Source organism: Salvelinus sp. IW2-2015, linkage group LG19 (genome assembly GCF_002910315.2).
Source record: "Salvelinus sp. IW2-2015 linkage group LG19, ASM291031v2, whole genome shotgun sequence".
Lineage (NCBI taxonomy): Eukaryota > Metazoa > Chordata > Actinopteri > Salmoniformes > Salmonidae > Salvelinus > Salvelinus sp. IW2-2015.
Genome location: NC_036859.1, coordinates 35,846,843 through 35,870,718, shown reverse-complemented (window position 1 = coordinate 35,870,718; position 23,876 = coordinate 35,846,843). Strand labels below are relative to the sequence as shown.

At 44.2% G+C, this 23,876-nt stretch overlaps 1 long non-coding RNA gene across 1 annotated transcript; it reads left to right on the top strand.

Annotated features, from left to right (window-relative positions):
* Positions 1-396: 396 nt before the first annotated feature.
* Positions 397-23,772, top strand: LOC111979749 (uncharacterized). The gene is made up of 5 exons (XR_002879364.1): positions 397-571; positions 10,947-11,000; positions 11,252-11,341; positions 23,528-23,572; positions 23,726-23,772. It is a non-coding gene; the product is annotated as an uncharacterized lncRNA (long non-coding RNA).
* The last annotated feature ends 104 nt before the right edge of the window (positions 23,773-23,876 follow it).

The window sequence follows — 23,876 nt, the reverse complement described above, 5'->3', positions numbered from 1 at the left end:
TACGTTTTTTTCCGGAATGTGAAGATTTGTCCGGTGACAGTCCAAAGCCAGCAGCAAGCCGTGTAACACAGTCTCCCTGGAAATCACAATAGTTGGTTAGTAGAGACCCTACTGAATATTTCCCGCTACACTTTAACTGAGACAGGTGGAAAAGCCAATATTCTCAACATACCAGTGTCAACATAGTATTTTTTCATTATTTATATATATTTTTGAAAGCATATTTTTTATTTGTTCCATATCTTTTAAATTAGTTATTTACATTGCAATGTTTTGAAATACGGGCTGTTATTTTGAATGTTTTTCCTCATTACCATACGAAAGTGACGTCACCGTTTGTGCTGCTGACAGATTACTAGTGTGTACACGCTCCCCAAACCGCACTGACGCACCTGTCGCTTGCCGCGCACACAGGTGTCGCCCCTGGCTGCTTGTATGTTGCAGGAGATAGAGGAGAGGAGCACGCGAATTTGCTAAATCCAATAGTGGCGGGAAGATCATCTTCAAGATGAGGACTGCATTGCTTTGTTTTGCTTTGGGGGTGATGCTGCGAGGAACTGAGGCGAAGGATGTAAGCATCATACCCTTTTAAAAATACATGTTTTTTTTCCACTGAATGTTTATGAAAAGGAAGGCTGTAAGGAAAGCTTATGGACAAATCTTTATAGGGAAATGTAGGCTACATGAAAATGAAACGGGTTCACAGATTTAGCCTATATTAGTCCTGCATAACCTGCTGTCTTAAACATAGGTCCACCTTATCCGGGAATCTTGGGATGGCCCTACCCCATTGAAGTTTAAATATAAAATGGTTAAGGTAAGGGTTAGGTTCAGGTAAGGGTTAAGGTTAAGGTTAGGGTTAAGGTATGGGTTAATGTTAGGGTTAAGCGTAGGGACATCCCAAGGATCCCGGATTGACCATGTGCTAGCCTATGAAGAAGACTGTGGGGACTTGCTTTTCGTGTGTGATAATAGTTTGGCCTATGTCTGTCCTATACTGAACTTTAGATATTTGCTGTATTGATTCATTAATTTATTCAAAGGCAGCTATATCATGCTGTATGCAATTTGTGTATTGGCCCTTTGGGAGACACTCGTAGAAAAAGTGTACTATCTAATAACCAAAAAAAGGGTTCTTCGGCTGTCCCCATAGCAGAACCCTTTGAAGAACCCTTGTGGGTTCCAGGTAGACCCCTTTTGCTTCCAAGTAGAACCGTTTTGGGTTCCATATAGAACTCTTTCCACAGAGGGTTCGACATGGAACGCAAAAAGGGTTCTACCTGGAACCAGACTACGCATTGTAGCCTTCTAGGATGCCTATCCTATAGGGCTAGATACCCTGACCAGGTGTAGGCCTACAACAGAAGGTTTAGTAGGCTATCAGGCTATATAGGCCAGAGGGTTTAACAGGCTACCAGGCTATATGGGCCATAAGGTTGAGTAGGCTACCAGGCTATATGGGCCATACGGTTTAGTAGGCTACCAGGCTATATGGGCCAGAAGGTTTAGTAGGCTACCAGGCTATATAGGCCAGAGGGTTTAGTAGGCTACCAGGCTATATGGCCACCAAGGTTTAGTAGGCTACCAGGCTATATAGGCCAGAAGTTTAGTAGGCTACCAGGCTATATAGGCCAGAGGGTTTAGTAGGCTACCAGGCTATATAGGCCAGAGGTTTAGTAGGCTACCAGGCCCCTATAGGCCAGAAGGTTTAGTAGGCTACCAGGCTATATAGCCAGAGGGTTTAGTAGACTACGAGGCTATATAGGCCAGAAGTTTAGGAGGCTACCAGGCTATATGGCCACAAGGTTTAGTAGGCTACCAGGCTCTATGGGCCACAAGGTTTAGTAGGCTACCAGGCTATATAGGCCAGAAGATTTAGTAGGCTACCAGGCTATATAGGGCAGAAGGTTTAGTAGGCTACCAGGCTATATAGGCCAAGGTTTAGTAGGCTACCAGGCTCTATGAGGCCAGAAGGTTTAGTAGGCTACCAGGCTTATATAGGCCCAGAAGGTTTAGTAGGCTACCAGGCTATATGGGCCACAAGGTTTAGTAGGCTACCAGGCTCTATGGCCATACGGTTTAGTAGGCTACCCAGGCTCTATAGGCTAGAAGATTAGTAAGCTACCAGCTTATGGGCCAGAAGGTTTAGTAGGCTACCAGGCTCTATGGGCCAACGTTTAGTAGTGACCAGGCTATATAGGCCAGAAGGTTAGTAAGCTACCAGGCTCTATGGGCCAGAAGTTTAGTAGGCTGCCAGGCTCTATGGGCCATACGGTTAGTAGGCTACCAGGCTATATAGGCCAGAAGGTTTAGTAGGCTGCCAGGCTCTATGGGCCAGAAGGTTTAGTAGGCTACCAGGCTCTATGGGCCAGAAGGTTTAGTAGGCTGCCAGGCTCTATGGGCCATACGGTTTAGTACGCTACCAGGCTATATAGGCCAGAAGGTTTAGTAGGCTGCCAGGCTCTATGGGCCGGTTTCCCAGAAACAGATTAGGCCTAGTCCTGGACTGAAAATCATGTTTAATGGAAACTGCTGTTTAGTCAAGGACTAGATTTAGACTTAATATCGTGTCTGGGAAACATGCCCTATGAGTGTCAGGTGTGCAGTAGACTCTGGTGTTTTCTCTTGTAAACAGGACTGGGGTCAAATGAAATTCTATATATATATATTTTTTTTACATCCACATTAATTTAAATTCATCCCCTGAAATGATTATATTGGATTGGAACTGACCCCAAACCTGACAGCAAGGCCTCGTGTACCTCAGTAGATCATTTATGATCAGAATGGTCATAAAACACATTTCTTATTAAGCTTCAATACACCCTTAATAAAGCCTACATAGATGTTTCATTAATAATTTATAAGCAAATGTCATATTAGGATTTGGAAAATAACCAGTTGAATGAAGACCTGTCACCCTAAGAAATAATGATTTATGAAGCATCTCTTTAGGTCTTATGAAATATTTATGAAAAATGCAATAATCCTTTACAATAAATGCTGCATTGAAAATGTGACCCTCTGAATTGGGGTTCTAAAGTTGGACGGTGGACAAAAATATTCAGGTGTTTGTCAATTGCGGTCATTCTTATTCATGGATCGTAGAACACCTTTCAGAAACAATCAAATGATTTGGTGATATATTTGAACAAGACATTTTACCATAGCTTTAGAAGAATATTTACAGGATCAAACCTTGACCGGTCAAAAAGTTTTAGAAGACCTACACATTCAAGGGTTTTTCTTTATTTGTACTATTTTCTACATTTTAGAATAATAGTGAAGACATCAAAACTATAAAATATCACATATGGAATCACGTAGTAACCAAAAAACAAATCAAACTCAAATTAAACAAATCAAAAAATATTTTATATTTCAGATTCTTCAAATAGCCACCCTTTGCCTTGATGAAAGCTTTGCACACTCTTGGCATTCTCTCAACCAGCTTCACCTGGAATGATTTTCCAACAGTCTTGAAGGAGTTCCCACATATGATGAGCACTTGATGGTTGCTTTTCCTTCACTCTGCGGTCTGACTCATCCCAAACCATCTCAATTTGGTTGAGGTCGGGAGATTGTGGAGGCCAGGTCATCTGATGCAACATTCTATTACTCTCCTTCTTGGTAAAATAGCCCTTACACAGCCTGGAGGTGTGTTGGGTCATTGTCCTGTTGAAAAACAAATGATAGTCCCACTAAGCCCAAACCAGATGGGATGGCGTATCGCTGCAGAATGCTGTGGTAGCCATGCTGGTTAAGTGTGCCTTGAATTCTAAATAAATCACAGACAGTGTCACCAGCAAAGCATCCCCACACCATAACACCTCCTCCTCCAGATCATTCGTTCACCTACACCGCGTCTCACAAAGACACGGTGGTTGGAACCAAAAATCTCCAATTTGGACTCCAGACCAAAGGACAAAATTCCACCGGTCTAATGTCCATTGCTCGTGTTTCTCGGCCCAAGCAAGTCTCTTCTTATTATTGGTGTCCTTAAGTAGTGATTTCTTTGTAGCAATTCGACCATGAAGGCCTGATTCACACAGTCTCCTCTGAACAGTTGATGTTGAGATGTGTCTGTTACTTGAACTCTGTGAAACATTTATTTGGGCTGTAATCTGAGGTGCAGTTAATTGCCGATTTCTGAGGCTGGTAACTCTAATGAACTTATCCTCTGCAGCAGAGGTAACTCTGGGTCTTCCTTTCCTTTGGCGGTCCTCATGAGAGCCAGTTTCATCATAGCGCTTGATGGTTTTTGCGACTGCACTTTAAGAAACTTTCAAAGTTCTTGAAATGTTCCGTATTGACCGACCTTCATGTCTTAAAGTAATGATGGAATGTAATTTCTCTTTGTTTATTTGAACTGTTCTTGCCATAATATGGACTTAGTCTTTAACCAAATAGGGCTATCTTCTGTATACCCCCCCTGCCTTGTGACAACACAACTGGCTCAAACGCATTAAGAAGGAAAGAAATTCCACAAATTCACAAGGCACACCTGTTAATTCAAATGCATTCCAGGTGACTACCTCATGAAGCTGGTTGAGAGAATGCCAAGAGTGTGCAAAGCTGTCATTAAGGCAAAGGGTGGCTACTTTGAAGAATCTGAAATATAAAATATATTTTGATTTGTTTAACACTTTTTTGGTTACTACATGATTCCATATGTGTTATTTCATAGTTTTGACGTCTTCACTATTATTCTACAATGTAGAAAATAGTAAAAAATTAAGAAATACCCTTGAATCAGTAGGTGTCCTAAAACCTTTGACCGGTAGTGTAAATAACATACATTTTTCTGTTTCTTGGACTTATTGCACCCGTTACTGAAATAGTTGTTCCAGTTTAGATGGTTAAAGTAGAATTATATTTTAATGATAACATATTTGCTTAGGATCTGACTTGGCGAAGGCCACAGGATGGAAAATGGAGGAATGCAACAACCATGTCTCTGTCACTAACAAAAACAGTCATGGGAAGTAACTCTACAATTCACTCGAAAGGCAATGCACTCTGGGAAATATGCAAATAAGGCTTTACACTAAGTGGTGTGTTAATTGAACACTGAAAAGTGTGGGCCCATATGGACACAGGACCAGTATTAAATTTAACACTGTGTTGATTCAACACTGGAGAATTTGCTGTGTGGCTATGTGGATGTTTGGCGTAACTCACATCACTCGTCCCAACGTTCTAGTAAATTTCCTTTCATGTAAAGTAAGTCAGTGTCTCACAAACATGCAATCTGCTAAAAGCTATTAAAGATGAACACACTGTACTTAATGTCTTGATCTGGCTTGAAACGTCGTGTTTATACACCGGTGGTCCACGATGTTTGCGTTGATGTGCAAACAGCGTCCATCGTGTGGATGGGCCGGTAAACAGACGTGTGCGAGTCCCGGTGTGTTTGTTTGTGGTGCCATAAGTACACTGGGACTTGAGTGTTTTCACCTGTCCATACTAGGTCAAGTTTGAGGGGGTCAACAAGTGCCTTTTGGGGAACACAGGAAGGAGGATGGTACAGTATGCGTGTGTTTAGTCTGAGTATGGGGGACACTTAGAGTATACTGCTTTCACAAAGGATTTATGGTATTTTGCCTGTAAAAAAATTGGCCAACCTATGTTACGGGTCTGTGCAGCCATGAATTCAATAGTTGGTTATTTTGTTAATTAAACAGACAAGACACACCTACCCGATCACATTCAACACACATATTTAATAGTAAGAATTTAATGAAATGTAACAGAATAAAATACAACAAATATTTTTCTCACACAACTTGTGTCACAAGAACGTGTGGAACCACTGTCATATTAAAAAAAAAGGTCAGTTTGAAAGAGAGCGCATGCTTTTTCTATCCACGTTTATTCTCTTTCCTACCCTCACTACGCTTCGTTAGGGAGCAGACGTAGGGTCTTAACTTCATCATGCAGTGGCGGTCGATGCCGTTTAAGGTGAGATGACACATTTTCATTTTTTTCATGAGCATGGCCTTATTTCTATTAGATCATATTGGATGACTGTCATTCATATTCCATTCACCCAGTTCAATGGAACATCGATAAGTTTAGGCTACTACATGATACTCAAATGTTCCTTATACCCATCATGAGGTTGCTACAACCTAGCCTATAGTATGAATGAAAATGTACAATGTAGGTGCACACAGGGATGCCTGCCTGGAGTGTCAGATGGCAAGTGTTTATACTTTTGGGACAATTTCAGCTCAGTCATGTGCTGTAAGGACAAACGCTGGGAGGCGAGTAGCAAGTACAGGGAGTGAATATTTAATGAATAAACAGGCAGGAAACAAAACACGAACAGCGTCTGGACAAGGGACACATAACGACATTAATGCTGACTCGGGAAAGAAACTGAGGAAGTGACAAATATAGGGGAGGTAATTAATAACGTGATGGAGTCCAGGTGAGTCTGATGAAGTGCTGATGTGCGTAACGATGGTGACAGGTGTGCGTAATGATAAGCAGCCTGGCGACCTCGAGTGCCAGAGAGGGGGAGCGGGAGCAGGCATGACCTGTCTCTTATACACATCTAGATGTGTATAAGAGACAGGACGTGGGAGCCTCTCGAGCCAGCTGAGCTGCCAGAGAGGGGGAGCGGGAGCAGACGTAACATGTGCAGCAAAAGTATTTGACTGACAACAAACACAATTAGAATCAAGGTCCGAGGTCAAGGACAGCACATGAAATTAAGGGAGGGATGGGGAGAGGAGGCTACTGCTAATATTGTGCTTTCATACTGAAAGTATGTCATACTGACTTGTGCTTTCTGACCTGACCAGGAAGACCTCCTGTTTTTAGTCTTCCTCCAGTGGTCATTGGACACTTCGGGGTCAGATGGGACATTATCCCGAAGGAGATCAGATAGTACTTTATTAATCCACCAGAGGGGATATTTGATTGCACCAGCGAATACATACATCACCAATAAATTCTCAATAAAATCACAACAAGGACAGATAGACACTAAAAGCAGCACATCATCAATGAATATAAAAAGTGTTCACGGTAAAAAGCCTCTTTGGAGCATATGGTGAAAAGCATAGCCATATAGTGTCTGTAGCCAAATAGTGTCTGTAGCCTGGAGTGGCTGATGGGAAGTGTTTATACTTTTGGCACAATTTCAGCTCAGTCAGGTGCAGCAAAAGTATTTGACTGAAAACAAACTATTTGTATCCAAGTCCAAGGCCAAGGACAGCACATGAAATGAGGGGAGGGATGGGGAGAGGAGGCTATTGCTAATATTGTGCTTTCATACTAAAGAATGTCCAAACTTTGGAACTCCCCATTCCATTCTTCCACTTTAACCTGTACACTCATCATGATACCACAACATGTTTGAAAACCCCTTATGAGATATTCAGAGTTAGATATTGGATTCATCTAGACATTATACAGACACTATATGTCTGTAGCCATATAGTGTCTGTAGCCATATAGCGTCTGTAGCCATATAGCGTCTGTAGCCATATAGCGTCTGTAGCCATACAACGTCTGTAGCCATATAGTGTCTGTAGCCATACAACGTCTGTAGCCATATAGTGTCTGTAGCCATATAGCGTCTGTAGCCATATAGCGTCTGTAGCCATATAGCGTCTGTAGCCATATAGCGTCTGTAGCCATATAGCGTCTGTAGCCATTATAGCGTCTGTAGCCATATAGCGTCTGTAGCCATACAGCGTCTGTAGCCATATAGCGTCTGTAGCCATATAGTGTCTGTAGCCATATAGTGTCGGTAGCCATAAAGCGTCTGTAGCCATATAGTGTCTGTAGACATATAGTGTCTGTAGCCATATAGTGTCTGTAGCCATATAGTGTCTGTAGCCATATAGTGTCTGTAGCCCTAAAGCGTCTGTAGCCATATAGTGTCTGTAGCCATATAGTGTATATAGCCATTTGGTGTCTGTAGCCATACAGCGTCTGTAGCCATCACACTGCCAGGCTCCAGCAGATACTGTGGAGGGGGTTCACCTAAAGTTAGTTCACCTAAATGATGTAATAAGTAACGTAACATATTATCTGTTGATCATGGGAGTCAAGGGAAACCCACTGGCCAAAAACTGGTTGAATCAACATGGAAAACTGAATTTGATTTTTTTTTAAAGTCCTCAGTGTAAGAGAATTCACTTTCTTTTTACCTAAATCCAATGGCATGGTAAATTGTTGATTTCACGATGATTTCACGTAAGTTGACAACAACCAATTGTGAATTAAAACTAGAAATTGAACTGATGTCTGTGCCAAGTGGGAGGTTTTATGGCTTTCACAATTATTATTAACGTTGTTGTGGGCCAACGAATGGGCTATGATAGCATGTCCTATCTTCCACACTACCTTTTCCCATGGGAAGCAGCACCAGATAATTATTGTCCTAGTCTTGTTTTCTCCTAAGAAAGATGTTTCCTAAGACACAAGGTCACATTTGTGTGTGTGATAAAGAGAGAGAGAGAGAGAACGAGAGAGAGACAAAAGCTTGCAAGAAAGGCATTTCATTGTACCTGTGCACGCGACATTAAAACTTGAAACTTGATTAGATACACTACAGCCATATATTGGACACTTATGATCATGACAGATAAACCTCATACGATTATTGAACATAATTTCCAACTGAACAAGTTGTGGCCAAACCGGGGCCTGTACAGCTACGTGGTTGCAGACTTTAGTCCCAGCCCAGCATTAATACATGATTCAATCGATCACTTAGCTGTATCAGGGCAGGAACAAAAGTAATCATTGGGAAATTCAATTCAAATCAAATCAAATTTTATTTATCACATGCGCCGAATACAACAGGTGTGTAGACCTTACAGTGAAATGCTTACTTACAAGCCCTTAACCAACAAAGCAGTTAAAAAAAAAAAGTGTTAAATAAAAAGTAGATAAGTAAAAAAGAAATGAAAATGATCTATATAAATAGGGCACCTATAAGAAGTAGCCTTTATACATACAGTAGAAAAGCAAAAATATCTTGACTTGCTGTCCTCTGATACTTAGTTATTTAGGGCTGAGTGGTGAAGTGTGCTCACTAGAGGTGTGGCCAGACCATAGAGAACCTATTCAATTAAACCCTGAAAGTCCCAGAATGGGTTGAAAATGGCGGCCATATTGGTCTGGGAGAAATCCAAACAGTCTAATTGGAATGAATGGCAGTAGAAGCCTCTACTCTAAAAAGGCATATGATATATCAGAACTTGTGTAATTGAATTATTGTCAACCTAATACATTTTTTTTATATAATTGTAAATACATACTTATATGGGTTTTATACACATTTTCTGTACAATATAAATATGTAAACAGACCATAAATGTCTCAATTTTAGTTTTCTTGGAAAGCTGTGCTATTAAATGATACAATATCAGTGTTTGTTGTATTTACAACTTGTCCAGGTCCTGTCATCAACTGAATGACTGTGGGTTGACTGCATTGTTTGAATGGAATGTTGGCATATTGGCAGTTAATGTGAAAAATGTATGGAATCATTCCTCTAAAACTGGCTATCTAGCTAACAAACATACAATGGGCCTCCCGGGTGGTGCAGTGGTCTAAGGCACTGCATCGCAGTTGCTAGCTGTGCCACTAGAGATTCTGGGTTTGAGCCCAGGCTCTGTCTTAGCCGGCTGCGACTGGGAGTCCCACGGGGCGGTGCACAATTGGCCCTGCGTCGTCCGGGTTAGGGAGGGTTTGGCCGGCAGGGATATCCTTGTCTCATCGTGCACTAGCGACTCCTGTGGTGGGCCGGGTGCAGTGCACGCTTACCAGGTCACCGGGTGTTTCCTCTGACACTTTGGTGCGGTTGGCTTCCGGGTTGGATGTGCATTGTGTCAAGAAGCAGTGCGGCTTGGTTGGGTTGTGTTTCGGAGGACGACCTTTGCCTCTCCTGAGTCCGTGCAGCGATGAGACAAGACTGTAACTACTACCAATTGGGGAGATAAAAGGGGGTAAAAAATTATAATAATTTTCAAACATGCAGTGCAGATAAATTCTTCAAATTCATTATTATACAGCACTGGCAAACCATGGTTGACCTTAATCAAATGAAACTTTATTGGTCACATAAACGTGTTTAGCAGATGTTATTGCGGGTGTTGCGAAATGTGTTTGTGTTTCTAGCTCCGACAGTGCTATCTAACAAGTAATACAATTTCACAACATATACCCAGGATATATGGAACGGAATTAAGAATATATAAATATATGGACGAGCAGCATAGACAAGATACAGTAGAACATCCAGTAGAATATCCCATCATCAGAAGGTTAATGTTCATTCCAGTATTCCTAATTCTATTGGCCAGACAAGGTCTTCATCTGCTTGTTGTTATGTAGGGCTGTTATGTAGGGTTGTTATGTAGGGTTGTTATGTACTGTTATGTAGGGTTGTTATGCACTCTCTACCTCCCACCAATTTGGGCGCATTCATTGTTTCATTATTTACATGTTTCATTATTTAAAGTTATTTGCCCTTTGTTTGTTAAATATTTATCAATTCCCCGCTAAACAGCTCACCAGTAATTCATTTACTGTTTAATCCTTCTAATTTCCTAGTAACATTACTAGATATCTAGAACATAGTGGTTACATCGGTCATTTATGTTCATTCATTCATTTCAATCACATTATTTACCATTCAAATTTTCTCGGAGTGGACACATTGTTTGCAGAGCTCACAAACAATGCTACATTTGTGGGAAATATGTTTTTGGTTTATTTTATTCCATTGAAGGGTTTTTCTGCAAATCTACTTCAATTTATTTTGTTTGAGCTACACAGTCATACTTTTAACTTTGAACAATTCGGTTTTACATCTAACAGAATGGATATTGAGTTCATTATCGTTTCTCCACTGAAGGTGTTTCTGTGCTGGGTTTTTAAAAACATTTGCCAGCTATAATGAGTGTGTTGTTTTTTTCTAGTGTGCGTGTACTGGGAAGTCCATGTGTCACTGTGAAGGAGTTAAAGGCAATAAGGTAACCAGAACAGCAGCACACAGCTTTGAGACTGTATTGATTTAGAATCAATCAATTTCATACTACATTATTTATGCTTCATGATCACTGTTATTTCTCCCCATGATCTACACACACACACACACACACACACACACACACACACACACACACACACACACACACACACACACACACACACACACACACACACACACACACACACACACACACACACACACACACACACACACACACACACACACACACAGGGAGAAAGGGGTTGTGCAGGAGAGATGGGTCCACCTGGGTTGGTTGGGCATCCAGGCTCAGAGGGTCACCCTGGACCAGTGGGGCCAAAGGTAAGGTGTCTGTTGTCATTCTTTACTGTCCTTTCCTAGGAAGTGAACTTGCCATTAAAACACAGATCTAGGATCAGATCCCCCATTCCTTAACCATCAGGGGGGTGAACAACTGTCTGACCTTGTTTCAGTGGTTTCTAACATCTCCCCTGTTTCATACCATGTTCCAAAACCAATTTAACACACGGATGTTGTTCTGACTGAATTGTACATATTAGTGTGCAGAGACTTTTTCCTTCCTTCATTGCTACTACTGTGAATGACCTAGTCACTTCTGTAACTGCTACTTCTACAGTCACTAATAGTTACTACTACTGCACCTTCTTTCTGTTACGGAACCCAATAATTAGCCTACAGATAATGTTGCACTCACTTTGTCTAGGGGTCTTAGGCCTTGTTAACTGGTCAGTAACCTAATTTAAGATGTGCATCTATGTGAGAAATCAGTGTATGTGCCCAGGGAGACAATACATGTACAAAAAAGAAAAATACAAAAGACATGCCCCAAACTAAAGACAAAAACAAACAAAAGGCCTCATGGCCACCTAACAAACCAAGCAGCCTTACAGCTCACCAGCTGCTACTATGACTGACCATCACCTTCATTGGCAGCACCTGATGTGCTTATCAACAAGGCTCAGCATCTGGACAAGGTTGCTGCTGCCCCCTGGGGGATGGAGTGTGGAAGTGTATCCTGTCAAAATGTTTGCCTAACTGCGCTAACACGACACTGCCCACTACATAACACTATCATGAAAAATACTTTGATACAAGCAAGCACACCATTTTTCTTCAGGAAATTAAGTTTTTCTAGTTTGAATTACTAGCTATCACAACATGCTCCTCCTAAATACATAGGAGAACTTGTCAAATAGATAAATCCCTCTTAGTCTGTTCAAAAAGGACTAAGTTGTATTCCGGTGATAATACCAACCAAGGCAAACATATCTCAAAAGACTTTGGTTGCAAGCCGGACTAAGGTAACAACAACATAATCTTTTAGGGAATGATAATTGGGTGACAAATAATGGTTTCAGAGACATAAAGGAAGAGGCGAAGCAGGACGGATAGCTGGGCCCGAAATGTATCTTCTTCAGCAGGTGGCGTATTTGTCGCTCACAAAGCGAGGAGTTTTTGTATGGAGGTCAATGAGAGAGTGTTGAATTTGGTTAACAAAAGATGTAATGGCTTATTTGCTACGCGTGGCTTATTTGATCAAATAAATGTTTTGTAATGCTTAAGTTGTTACGAGTGTACTCGTATAAGTAGGAGATACGTTGCAGACGCACAAATATATACCCCGAAGACATTTTTAGGGGGGGGTATGATATTTATGCCTCTGTAACTTTCTCACTCATCATTATTCACGATTCATTCAGGATTATCTGTAACCATGGTAGCATCCACATTAGAAGTGTTTAGAAACATGTTATATTCTTATTTACAATAAAAGTGACAAAATACATAATTTACCATTCATTTCTATTGGGCACAAAATAATCTGAAACACAACCTAAACAAACAGCAAATTCTTCCAACAAATGTGTAGAGTCACACACTTGATGTAGTCATTGCGTGCTATGAATATGGAACCAAATACTTAACTTTTTACTAATTTAATACACATATAAGTGAATTTGTCTCCAATGCTTTTGGCCCCCTAAAATGCAGGGACTATGCACAAAAGGTGTTGTCATTTCTTAACAGTTCACCCAATTTGGATGAAAATGAAAGCTGACAGTTTGCACTTTAACCTCGTCGTCATTGTATCATCTCAAATCCAAAGTGCTGGAGTACAACAACAACAACAAAATGTGTCAATGTCTCAACACTTTTAGAGCTCACTGTGTGTCTATCGGATTCCAAAAACAACAATGTCAATGTTTTGGTTGAACAAGAAACCACCAGCAGAACACATCAGATGTCTAAAGAAACCGTCCTCCACAATAGTGCTGTGGACAAGGCCTTACAGAGTGAGAACGGGCGCCTGAACCTGTTCCTCCGCCTCTTTCTCAGCCTCACACTGGAGTCTAATCAGACTCACTTACGAGGCCTTCTGAAAACAAAAAAGGAGGCAACTGACAAAATCAATGAGGAAGCAGTCAAGTACGTCAAGGAGAAGATCAGGGAGAATCCCTCCAGAAAGGTGAATCAATCTGTACCACTGTCTGAATTAACTAAAAGACCATTCTCTAGTGGAGGAGATCCAAAGCTACCTGAGCTCAGGAAGTCTCTCAAAAGCCAAACTGTCACCTGGACAGTGGTCACCTCTGGTCCCTGTGTTACTGACTTCAGAAGAGGAGCTGGATGTGTTTTACCTGAATACATACTCTAGATCAGAGGAAGCTCTTCTTCGGTTGCTGCCAGTGGTCAAAGCCTCCAGAACAGCTCTGTAAGTATAAAGATAAAAAAAAATATGTAATCATTTTCTCTTCCTCCCATTCTACACCAGATTAGCTTGTCATTTGTCAGTTAGCTTGCAATTTTCACCTGGAGACCATGTTGATCCAATCAGGGAGATAGTGTATGACGTTCAATCTCCATTTCTCTGTGAAAAATCTTGCCAATAGTATCAATCAACACACTGCATCTGACACTGTGTGTGTGTGTGACCATATTGTTTTGTCCATTGTCTAGGCTGAATGGATGTAACCTCTCAAAGCGATTCTGTGAAGCGTTAGTGTCAGTTCTCAGCTCTAAATCCGCACACCTGAGAGAGCTGGACCTGAGTGACAACAACCTGTGAGATTCAGGAGTGCAGCTGATCTTTGCTGGACTTGGGGATCCTCACTGTAAACTAGAGAAACTGAGTTCAGTATTCTCCCACATGGCAGTGTTTCCTCTGTATTCCTCTATATATTTCAGTGTAAACTTAAATGAGTAACACTAAATATAAAGTATGTAGAAAAGATAATGATACATTTTTAAACAAGATCATCTTTGATAACTAACAATCACCAAAATAAAAACTAGACAGTCAGGGAGAATCTAAAATTCCAAAGATGTCATGGCATGGGACCCCTATTGATTTTGTTATGTTTGAGTTACTCAGATAGCATAAGAACACGGCATAAGACATGGTAAAATGTGTAGAATTGCAGGAAATTAGCTTTAAAACTGTAACATTTTCTCTCCGCCCCATGTCAAAATGTGTAGAATTGCAGGAAATTAGCTTTAAAACTGTAACATTTTCTCTCCGCCCATGTCAAAATGTGTAGAATTGCAGGAAATTAGCTTTAAAACAAGGTGACTTCATAGTAAAACGATGGTTGACATGGTGGGTTGTACTTGGAATAAGAGAGTACAAATCAGTCTATTTCTGAGTGTGGAAGGCTTTCTGCAGGTTGTCATTCTGTTTGGTCACAGAGGAAGGCTGTGGTTTTCTGGCTTCAGCACTGAAGTCAAACCAGTCACTGATGAACCTGGATCTGAGCTACAATCACCCAGGAGACTCCTGGAGTGAAGATATTTTCTACTGTGCTGGAAGATCCGCACTGTAAACTCAAGAAACTCAGGTAGAATCGCATCTGTTAGTAATACAGCCCTTATAGTTCCCAAACTTACAACACTTTTACCTGAATTTATCCCTAAACGTAATTCCAGGTTGCAGTATTCCAAAATAGCTTTGAATGAAATGCCATCAAATATATTTCAAATGTTACTTATTTTAGGCAGGTTAGTAGTGGAAAGATTGAGCAGATAGTTTTGTATTGTTTGTGAACAGACAAAAATATGCCGTCTGAGTTCAGTGTGGACCATAATGCTAACAGTGTGGACCATAATGCTAACAGTGTGGACCATAATGCTAACAGTGTGGACCATAATGCTAACAGTGTGGGACCATAATGCTAACAGTGTGGACCATAATGCTGGACAAGTGTGGACCATAATGCTAACAGTGTGGGCCATAATGCTAACAGTGTGGCCATAATGCTACAGTGTGGACCATAATCTAACAGGTGGCCATAATAGCTACACAGTGTGGGCCATAATGCTAACCGTTGGGACCATAATGCTGACAGTGTGGACCATAATGCTGACACGGTGGACCATAATGCTAACAGTGTGGCCATAATGCTAACAGTGTGCCATAATTGCCTGTGACCATGATCTGACAGTGTGGACCATAATGCTAACAGTGTGGGCCATAATGCTAACAGTGTGGACCATAATGTTGACAGTGTGCGACATAATGCTGACCAGTGTGGACCATAATGTTGACAGTGTGGACCATAATGCTAACAGTGTGGAACCATAATGTTGACAGTGTGACCATAATGCTGACAGTGTGGACCAATCACATGTGACCAGTGTGGACCATAATGCCTGACAGTGTGGACCATAAGGCTAACAGTGTGGACCATAAGGCTAACAGATGTGACATAAGGCTAACGTGTGAATCATAGGCTAAACAGTGTGGACCATAATGCTGCGTGTGTTATTTGAAATCAGCACTTGAGAAATGAAGTCTTGGTTGTAACAACTACAGCTTCCCAAACAATATAGTCACTTATTAAACATAAAATTCTTATACTATAAAAGTCTACATTTTTAGATGGAATATGAGAAAAAACAAAATGTTGGGCATATTCACTCATTATCCAAAACCGTATTTATGACCTTTTATAAATGATGGTGATCAGTTTTGTGTCTTCATCAGCGTGTGAGCGTGTGAGTTGCACTGACCCCAACACAGCGCTCTCTCTGTCTGAGGGAGAACAGAAATGTGACACGGATAGAAGAGGAGCAGCCCTATCCTGATCACCCAGACAGCCCTATCCTGATCCCCAGACACCCTATCCTGATCACCCAGACAGCCCTATCCTATCACCCAGACAGCCCTATCCTGATCACCCAGACAAGCCCTATCCAGATCACCACACAATTTGAGTTCTGGCAACAGGTGCTGCGTAGAGAGGGTCTGACTGGGTCTGTTTACTGGATGTAGAGTGAGGGGAGCTGAGGTTCGATAGGAATGGCTACAGTGAATCAACAGGAAGGCAGTGGGTCCTGAAAGTGGGCTCAGTTACAATGATAAGTCCTGGGTCTTGTTGATATGATGACTGTTTCACTGTCAGATGCAAAAACAAACTCACTATCTTACCAGTCACCCCCCCCCCCCCCCAAGTCCAGCTCTAACAGGGTAAGACAGTATCTGGACTGGCCTGCTGGCTCTCTGTCCTTCTACAGGGTCACCTCTGATGCAATGAACCACCAGAACACATATACACCACATTCACTGGGTCCCTTGTCCTTGTGCCAGGGAGAACTGTCTCTGTTTCCCCAGTCGCAGGAGCTCTACCTCTATAACGTTATACTCTATATGATATCTAATGGCTATTTCTTACAATTGTCATTTTTTTAACATTGTCTAAACTCTGTCACTGTATGTGTGGTCTTCATTTGTTTGTGTAATATGTGCTAAGTAATAGCATATTGTAATGTTGGCAATAGAACTACGTTGTGTGTTGTGTGTGTGTGTGTGTGTGTGTGTGTGTGTGTGTGTGTGTGTGTGTGTGTGTGTGTGGTGTGGGTTGTGTGTTGTGGTGGGTGGTGGTGGGTGGGTGGGTGGGTGGGTGGGTGGGGTGTGGTGGAATGAATATGACACGTGTTCTTGTCAAAAATGTCCTAGGTTGAGTGAGTAAGGCGGAGTCAGGCGCAGGACACAGAGATGAGTAATAATCGTAACTTTACTCAAAAATTAATATTCCATGAAGGAGACAATAATCCAGATCACAAAGCGAGACAACATGACAAAACAAACACGCACAAAAACCAAGAGGAAACCAGAGGGTTAAATAGGGAACAATGATATTCGAATGGAAACCAGGTGTGTACAATGAAGACAAAACAAATCGAAAATGAAACATGGATTGGTGGTGACTAGAAAGCCGGTGACGTCGACCGCCAAACGCCGCCCGAACAAGGAGAGGGACCAACTTCGGCGGAAGTCGTGACAGTACCCCCCCCTTGAGCCACGCGCCGACACCGGCCTCGGGGACGACCCGGAGGACGAGGCGCAGGACGATCAGGGTGGAGACGGTGAAACTCCCGAAGTAATGAAGGGTCCATAATGTCCTCCACCGGCACGCAGCAGCTCTCCTCCGGACCGTACCCCTCCCACTCCACGAGGTACTGAAGGCCCCTCGCCCGACGCCTTGAGTCCATAATGGCTCGAACAGTATACGCCGGGGCCCCCTCGATGTCCAGAGGGGGCGAAGGAACCTCCCGCACCTCAGATTCCTGGAGCGGACCAGCCACCACCGCCCTGAGGAGAGACACATGGAACGAGGGGTTAATACGGTAATCAGGGGGGAGCTGTAATCTATAACTAACCTCGTTCAGTCTCCTCAGGACTTTGAATGGCCCCACAAACTGCGGACCCAGCTTCCGGCAGGGCAGGCGGAGGGACATATTTCAGGTCGAGAGCCAGACCCGGTCCCCTGGCGCGAACACCGGGGCCTCAATGCGGTGGCGGTCGGCGCTCGCCTTCTGCCGCCTGATGGCCCGTTGCAGGTGCACATGGGCAGCGTCCCATGTCTCTTCCGAGCGCCGAAAACATTCATCCACCGCAGGTGCCTCGATCTGGATCTGATGCCACGGTGCCAGAACCGGCTGATAACCTCATACGCATTGGAAAGGAGATATGTTAGTGGAGGAGTGGCGGAGTGAGTTCTGGAAAGCCGCCCACTCCCCGGCCGGTCCTGGCAATAGAACCGCAGAAACCTAACCACATCCTGGTTAACTCTCTACACCTGCTCGTTACTCTCGGGGTGAAAACCCGAGGTGAGGCTGACAGAGACCCCCAGACGTTCCATAAACGCCCTCCAAACCCTGGACGTGAACTGGGGACCACGATCAGAAACTGTATCGTCAGGCACCCCGTAGTGCCGGAAGACGTGGGTGAACAGGGCCTCCGCAGTCTATAGGGCCATAGGGAGACCGGGCAAAGGAAGGAGACGGCAGGACTTAGAAAACCGATCCACAACGACCAGGATCGTGGTGTTTCCCTGTGACGAAGGAAGATCCGTCAAGAACTCCACCGATAGGTGTGACCGTTGTGGAACGGGTAGGGGTTGTAATTTCCCTCGGGGCAGGTGTCTAGGTGCCTTGCACTGGGCGCACACCGAGCAGGAGGAAACATAAACCCTCACGTCCTTAGCCAGGGTAGACCACCAGTACTTCCCACTCAAACAGCGCACTGTCCGGCCGATGCCTGGATGACCAGAGGAGGGTGACGTGTGGGCCCAACAGATCAAACGGTCGCGGACAGCAGACGGAACGTACAGACTTCCAACTGGACACTGGGTGGGTGTGGGCTCTGTACGCCCGTTCGATGTCTGCGTCCACCTCCCACACCACCGGTGCCACCGGGCAAGTAGCAGGAAGTATGGGAGTGGGATCCGTGGACCCCTCCTCTGTGTCATACATCCGGGAAAGTGTGTCTGCCTTCGCGTTCTGGGAACCTGGTCTGTAAGATAGGGTGAAAACAAAACGGGTGAAAAACATGGCTCATCTGGCCTGGCGAGGGTTCAGTCTCCTCGCCGCCCGGATGTACTCCAGATTGCTGTGGTCAGTCCAAATGAGAAAAGGGTGTTTAGCCCCCTCAAGCCAATGCCTCCACGCCTTTAGATCCTTGACGACAGCCAACAGCTCCCGGTCCCCCACATCATAGTTACACTTTTGGTTTTGGTGGCGTACCCGAGCGCTGAGACAGCACAGCTCCTATCCCAGCCTCGGACGCGTCCACCTCCACTACGAATGCCAAGGAGGAATCAGGATGAGTCAGCACAGGAGCCGAGGTAAACAGAGCCTTCAGGTGACCAAAAGCCCTGTCCGCCCCAGCTGACCACTGCAGTCGCACCGGTCCCCCCTTCAGCAATGAGGTAATGCGAGCCACTACTTGACCAAAGCCCCGGATAAATCTCCGGTAGTAGTTGGCAAACCCTAAGAACCGCTGCACCTCCTTTACCGTGGTTGGAGTCGGCCAATTACGCACGGCTGAAATGTGGTCACTTTCCATCTCCACCCCTGATGCGGAAAGGCGGTACCCTAGGAAAGAGACGGACTGTTGGAAGAACAGACATTTCTCAGCCTTGACGTACAGGTCATGCTCCAACAGTCGACCAAGCACCCTGCACACCAGGGACACATGCTCGGCGCGTGTAGCGGAATATATCAGAATGTAATCAATATACACCAATACACCCTGCCCGTGCAGGTCCCTGAAAATCTTGTCTACAAAGGATTGGAAGACTGCTGGAGCATTCATCAACCCGTACGGCATGACGAGGTACTCATAGTGCCCAGAGGTGGTACTAAATGCCGTCTTCCACTTATCCCCCTCCCGGATACGCACCAGATTGTAAGCGCTCCTGAGATCCAATTTTGTGAAGAAGCGCGCCCTGTGCATTGACTCAATCGCACTGGCTATGAGAGGCAGCGGGTAACTGTACCTCACAGTGATCTGATTGATACCTTGATAGTCAATACACGGGCGTAAACCTCCATCCTTCTTCTTCACAAAAAATAAACTTGAGGAGTCAGATGAAGTGGAAGGCCGAATGTATCCCTGCCCCAGGGATTCAGAGACATATGTTTCCATAGCCGCCGTCTCTTCCTGTGACAGAGGATACACGTGACTCCTGGGAAGTGCTGCGTCTGCCAGGAGATTTATCGCACAATCCCCCCGTTGATGAGGTGGTAGTTGAGTCGCCTTCTTTTTACAGAAGGCGAGAGCCACATCGGCATATTCAGAGGGGATGTACAAGGTGGAGACCTGGTTTGGACTTTCCACCGTAGTTGCACCTATGGAAACACCTACACACCTCCCCGAGCACCTACGTGATCATCCCTTGAGAGCCCTCTGTTGCCACGAAATAGTGGGGACATGATAGGCCAACCAGGGTAGGGCCAGCACCACAGGAAATGCAGGAGAATCAATAAGGAAGAGTTTAATTCTCTCCTCATGACCCTCCTGCATTATCATGCATAGGGGAGCGGTGGCCTACCTAATCAGCCCTGACCCTAATGGTCTACTATCTAAGGCGTGCACAGGGAAGGGCATTTCAACAGGAACAATAGGGATCCCTAAACTATGTGCAAATGAACGATCAATAAAGTTCCCAGCTGCGCCTGAATCTACTAGCGCCTTATGCTGGGAATGCGGGGAAAACTCAGGAAATTCTATGAACACAAACATGTGAGCAACAGGGAGCTCTGGGTGAGTCGGGTGCCTACTCACCTGGGATGATCCACCAATGCCCTGCCTGCTACCTCGACTCCATGGGGAACCTCCCCAGCACCGACCAGCAGTGTGTCCTCTGCGGCCACAGGTGGTGCAGGGAATGGCTCCCCCTCCGGTCCCCCTCATAGCAGCACCTCACAGCTCCATAGGCGTCGGATCGGAGGTGCTGGGGGATGGAACTGACGAACCCCGATCCGGACGTCCGCGGGAGGCCAACAGGTTATCAAGCCAGATGGATAGGTCCACCAGCTGGTCAAAGGTAAGAGTGGTGTCCCTGCAGGCTAGCTCCCAACGAACGTCCTCGCGTAGAACACACCTGTAGTGGTCGATCAGGGCCCGCTCATTCCATCCCGCGCCGGCGGCCAGAGTTCGAAAGTTCAGTGCAAAGTGTCATGGCATTTTCCTGTATTACCAATTACCAATTATACTTAAACTTCATCTTTAATAATATGAGCTTTACCATAGCCCTGTGACTTTCAACAATTCACTATCTATAATGAATTTTTGAGAGTCCCAACATAATGGCAACTCTGATCTTTTATAGCAAAGATCCACCCCCTTACTCGACATGACAAACCACAGATAATAGGAACTGTTCACAAAGAAAGACTTTTACTTGAGAGAGGAGTATCCCATAGCCAGATAGCATTCGCTATAAATTATCGTTCAGTTTGGTCTCTAAGGCGAGGTTCTAATCTCGTTCCGGGTACTTCATAGCACAGAACTATTACCTCATCCAATGGCATAACTCAATTGTCAACTCTAGATACTCCCATCTCAAGTAAACCCCCACTTGACTCCCCTCCTGGACCATTTCACTGAGGGGAGTGACTTGCGGACAGACATTGTGGAGACAAGTAATTGGTTCCCCCTTAATCACGCCATCTCTTCACATGGTTTAACAGATACATTCACATATGAAGACAATGTTTCATCCTGTCCTCTTCCCTTTCTGATATTCTGCATAGCACCAGAGACATGTAAAAGACAAGCCTGACCTCTCCCCTCTCTGGGCCCCAAGTGACTGAGCTCTAGCTGAGGGAAGAAATGCAACTGGCAACACTAGAGTCTATTAGAAATACATTCTAATAAAAAGTATATCACATAAGAATATTATGCAGATATGACATCTTAATTACTTACGTTACCCAACTAACTCTGATTCATCCACCACAAAAGTATTGTGCGCTCCTCATCCCCTGTCTGAGATGGAACAAGCGTTCCCCCGCCGCTCTCCCTTCAGGTGGATGATCGAAAACCGCCCGGAAGCGGCGGGTGAAATCCTCATAGTTATCCAACGTCGCTCCTTCCCTTCTCCAGACGGCGTTTGCCCATTCAAGTGCTTTACCAGATAGACAGGAGATGGGGGAGTTCACACTCTCTCGTCCCGAAGGAGCCGGGTGGACGGTCGCCAGGTAGAGCTCCAGCTGGAGTAGGAACCCCTGGCACCCGGAAGCCGTTCCATCATACTCCCTCGGGAGCGCGAGCCGAATTCCACTGGGTCCAGGTGAATGAGGGGTGGACAGCGGTGTGGGTTGTTGTGGGAGCTGGGGTGATGATGATGGGGTTGCTGGAAAACCCCCTCTCTCTCATCGCTCCATGGTTTGCAGCACGCGATCCATGGCTGTGCCGAGACTTTGCATCATAGTGCTGCTGGACGCGCTCCTCCACAGGTAGAGGAGGGCTGTGTGTACCTGCTGACTCCATTGGTTAGGTGCGTGTTTCTGTCAAAAGTCTAGGTGATGTGGGTAAGGCAGAGTCAGGCGCAGGACACAGAGATGAGTAATAATCGTAACTTTACTCAAAAATCAATATTCCATGAAGGAGACAATAATCCAGATTACAAAGCGAGACAACATGACAATAACAAACACGCACAAAAACCAAGAGGAAACCAGAGGGTTAAATAGGGAACAATGATATTGGAATGGAAACCAGGTGTGTACAATGAAGACAAAACAAATCGAAAATGAAACATGGATCGGTGGTGACTAGAAAGCCGGTGACGTCGACCGCCGCCCGAACAAGGAGAGGGACCAACAGTTTGAGTTTGAGTTTGAGTTTATTTTTATTTTTACAGGGACAGTGCACATTAATCAACGTTTCAGTAAAAGTGCCGGTTTTAGCCAGCCGGCTAATTTTCAACCGCAGTCCCTGGGCAGGTTAGTTCTACTGCACCGTACAGTGAAGACCTAGTCTTCTTGGGTTGGTCGTTCAAAAAATACATTATAAATACTAAATACCTGTAAAAATGCTCTAAATTATTGTTCACCCCAAAATATGTTTTAAAGGCATTGCTCATTTCAGAAGACTGAAACATCACTTTAACTAAAACTGTGTCCCACTTCTTCTTCGCTTATAAGACTGGACACTAGACCTCTTCCGTAGATGTAAGACTTAAATGTTGGCAGTTACTTAAATATGACAAAGGGCGCTTCAAATATCACTTTTCCAAAGATGACCAACTGGTCCCGTGTGGCTCAGTTGGTAGAGCATGGCGCTTGCAACGCCAGGGTTGTGGGTTCATTCACCACGGGGGGACCAGGATGAATATGTATGAACTTTCCAATTTGTAAGTCGCTCTGGATAAGAGCGTCTGCTAAATGACTTAAATGTAAATGTAAATGATGTCCCCTGTATTTGTAGTGTTCATAAGACACAAGGCTTAAACGATGTCAGTTACTGATACATGAAAACAACTCGTCAACCTGTGACATTGCAAACCCCTTAGTTCTACCCCAGCAAGGGATGAACGTGTAACGAGGTGTGTGTGCTTGCTTGCTAGTGTGTGCAATGTGGTTAATGCAGGGCATTGTTCTGATCCACAGTAATCCATCCTCTTCTCTCAGGCTAGGGTAGCACAATATAACTCGTCCATGTTTTTGGGGACAGTAATGTGTGAAATCACATCTGAATCATGTTTTAATTGTCTTTCCCAGGGAGATGTGGGCCCTCATGGACCTCCAGGAACAGATGGCGATCGGGTAACTTTCCACAAATGTCTTTGCTGATATGTAAATGGTATGCGTGCGTGTGTGTGTGTGTGTGTGTGTGTGTGTGTGTGTGTGTGTGTGTGTGTGTGCGTGTGTATGTTTGCTGTATATTTAGTAAATCTACAGTCCTGTTTATTTCTTCAGGGACCTGAAGGCAAAGAAGGATTTTCTGCGACACCAAGGTCTACCGGTAAGCTGTGTGTGTGTGTGTGTGTGTGTGTGTGTGTGTGTGTGTGTGTGTATGTGTGTGGTGTGTGTGTGTGTGTGTGTGTGTGTGTGTGTGTGTGTGTGTTGG